Consider the following 3,450-nt stretch of genomic DNA (forward strand, 5'->3'; position numbering starts at 1 on the left):
GTGGTTTTAAGCTCTGGCCAAACTTTTAACCATTTCATATGAGATTATCTTTTCGGTCAAAATAGTAGTATATAGTGCCAATATTTTGTTCCAAATAACATAATTATTAATATGTCACTATGAATTTTAGATTCAAGTAATAATCTGTAAAATAATCTTTTTTTTACTTACATAGGAAAAACGTCCGGATTAATGAATCCGATTTGGAAAGGAAAAAAAGTTAACCTCGATTTCACACACCAGTAAAAAATCTATTTATACATAAATAAAAGTTAGGAGAATAATTTGTCACAATCTTTGATTGGTATACTATTACACAGCTGGGAAAGATATAAATTTGATCCCCATTAATTCTACTTCATGATGATGCCTCATGTGTAAAAAATTGCAAGGTTGAAAGATTGAAATATTGTGTATGATGATGGAAAATAGTTTGTTCTTTTATGTGCAAATTGACAGATGGAATATTGAATAAGTGCACAAGCATAAGTACACAATTCAAGATATAGACAAATAACTAATGATCATTTTCATCTATTATTTCACTCCACTTGTTGTAAATACAGTGGTGTTAGGCTCTCTTTCATGGAATAATACATTTTGTTATAATAAATGATTTTACGTGGACATATAATACAATGGAATAATAGAAATATGATATGAAATCGGAAATGAGTCAGATTTAGATGGTAGTCCCTTGGATCCTCTATCCTAATTTTTGGTGTGTCAATTGTAACTTCTTCTTCTTTCTTTTTAGTTCAATTTCACAATTGTGCAATAGGGTTTATTAAACCCCAATTATGATATATACATAATTTAATTCTAGCATTAATTTAATGGATTTCATTTCCCCATCACCAACTGCAAAAAGCAACATGTGACCCGAAGAATAGATGCATTTTTAGGATGGTTTGTGATTTGTGACAAACCATACCTATAATAAATCACTGTCTCAATCGTGACGCATGTAGACGGCTAAATAATATTTGTGGGACCAGAGTTATAATGTCACAACTCTTTTATTTGATAGCATAAATTTATTAGGGTTAACTACATATAACGTTTCTGTTTGTGAAACTGCATCTCCATAACAAAAAAAATATCTCCGGAAGACTCTAACCTTAAACATAATCACATATCTTGTACTTGTAGTCAATTTTCGGACCAAACTACCCAAATGCCTTGAAGGGCATTTCAGTCATATTACCCGCAACTTGCAGGCCTACTCTGCACACACATACACGACTTGCAGACATTACCGAGAGACTTTTGTCAAATCATAGTTGATATTTCCCAAGCTGTGTATTTCCCTCTATATTTTAAGGGTTTGAAATTCATTTCTCTTCACTCACAATTCTTCATCCATTCCTTTTCTTTCGTCTAATGAGTGTGCTCCCTACCATCGTATACTCAGTCGTTCATCCTATAGCTGAGTTTGACATCGCAATTTAGGTAACTTGCACTCTGACCGGTGACGGGTAAGGTGAATTTGGGTCAATTTTGCAGCTGAATTTGGATGGATTTTGCAGCTGAATTTGGTTGTATTCAATTTAGGATTTATGTCTGTTAGGCTGTGTCGTGCAATTTTTTGGGGATTTCATTTCACAAATAATGGTGTATAAGTTTTTAATATGTTTTGGGTTTTGATTTTCAATTCAGGTGCTTGTTGCAATGTCTTCTTCTAGTTCTCAATCGTTCGGGTCAAGTTTCAATTGTGATTGGCCTCGTCCACAGATTGTGAACTATAATCATGATCTTGAGGCTGAGCTAGTGATATCTAGGACGGCTGCTAATCCTGGTCGACGTTACTATCGTTGTCCAATATGGAAGGTATGGTATGGTAGAACCATAAAGAAAATGTTCCATTTAACTTTTACGGATACGAAATGTAATGATTTTGAATGAATTATGCAGGAAGATGATTGCAGATTCTTTCACTGGGTTGATGCGGGTCTTTCCCCAAGCCAAGACACTTACTTTCAAAAAATCAAGCTCGAACGAGATAAGTTTGAAGAATAACTCCGATGCAAAGAAATTATGGACAGTGTTCTTGAAGATAAATTGTGTATGAAAACTGAAGAATGTGAAGAGCTAAAGTTAAAATTGAGCTTGAAAACTGAAGAGTGCGTAGGTCTTAAGTTACAAATTGATAAAACCATCAAAATGTCCTGAAATATGAAGATTGCAATATTTTTGTTATGCATTGTAATTTTTCTCCTTATGTAATGTTAACTCTTTCCTTTAATCATTACCAGTACCGGAGTGTTAAAGTTGTTTGTTCAGTTCAGTCAATTATATATCACAATTTTGTTGACGTTTTAATAAATCACGAATGAAGTGCCAGGCCTTTTAATAAATCACGAATGAAGTACCAGACGTTTTAATAAATATCCTTATGATCCTAAAATACACAATTTTATTTTGTCGACCTTTTAACTAAAAATCACGAATGAAGTACCATATCGTTGTATGAAGTTACACATTACGTACAATCATTGTGATTGAAGTTGTCAAAATATACATGTCGACTTTTATAATCACGACTAAAGTACTACAGTTTGTGCGGAATAACACACGATGTACAAGGTTAAATTACCATACCCAAACTAGTTCAAAATAGCTGAATATCATATCATACGCAGTGCACAACGGTTCCGAACCGCCGGTTCCGGTTCATGAACCAGCGGTTCACGGTTCAATATACGCATGAACCGGAACCGGCCCGCCAAGGGTCCCGGCGGTTCCGGTTCCGGTTCAAAAACTGTCGGTTCACCAGGCGGTTCAAAACCGCTGGTTTTTGGCCTGAACCACCGGTTCCGGTTCATGAACCGGCGGTTCAACCGAAATTATAAAAAAAATATTTTTATTTATAAAAATTGATTTTTATATTTAAAATCAATTTTTAAAACAAATGAATACAAGAAATTCGTAATAGCCCATATATATTTGATGGGCTTGCGAATTTAAGAAACCATTCTTGGTTGTTTCTCTTTTATAGAGACATTCTTGAATGTTTTATGTTCCACTTTCGATGTGGGACAAACTCATTCTTAGTTGTTTCTCTTTTATAGAGATATCCTTGAATGTTTTATGTTCCACTTTCGATGTGGGACAAAATCATTCTTAGTTGTTTCTCTTTTATAGAGACATCCTTGAATGTTTTATGTTTCACTTTCGATGTAGGACAAAATCATTCTTGGATGTTTCCCTTTTATAGAGACATCCTTGTATGTTTTATGTTCCACTTTCGATGTGGGACAAAATCATTCTTGGTTGTTTCTCTTTTATAGAGACATCCTTGAATGTTTTATGTTCCACTTTCGATGTGGGACAAAATCATTCTTGGTTGTTTCTCTTTTATAGAGACATCCTTGAATGTTTTATGTTTCACTTTCGATGTAGGACAAAATCATTCTTGGATGTTTCTCTTTTATAGAGGCATCCTTGAAT

The 3,450-nt window shown here is 34.0% G+C and overlaps 1 long non-coding RNA gene across 2 annotated transcripts; it reads left to right on the forward strand.

The window, feature by feature from the left end:
• Window positions 1-1,356: 1,356 nt before the first annotated feature.
• On the forward strand, window positions 1,357-2,248 carry LOC121800510. Of its 2 annotated transcripts, none has more exons than XR_006050521.1 (3): window positions 1,357-1,452; window positions 1,660-1,830; window positions 1,915-2,248. It is a non-coding gene; the product is annotated as an uncharacterized LOC121800510 (long non-coding RNA). The 2 variants fall into 2 exon arrangements; XR_006050522.1 differs by having other exon boundaries at window positions 1,369-1,483.
• The last annotated feature ends 1,202 nt before the right edge of the window (window positions 2,249-3,450 follow it).

Source organism: Salvia splendens, chromosome 4 (genome assembly GCF_004379255.2).
Source record: "Salvia splendens isolate huo1 chromosome 4, SspV2, whole genome shotgun sequence".
In the NCBI taxonomy this organism is placed as follows: Eukaryota; Viridiplantae; Streptophyta; class Magnoliopsida; order Lamiales; family Lamiaceae; genus Salvia; species Salvia splendens.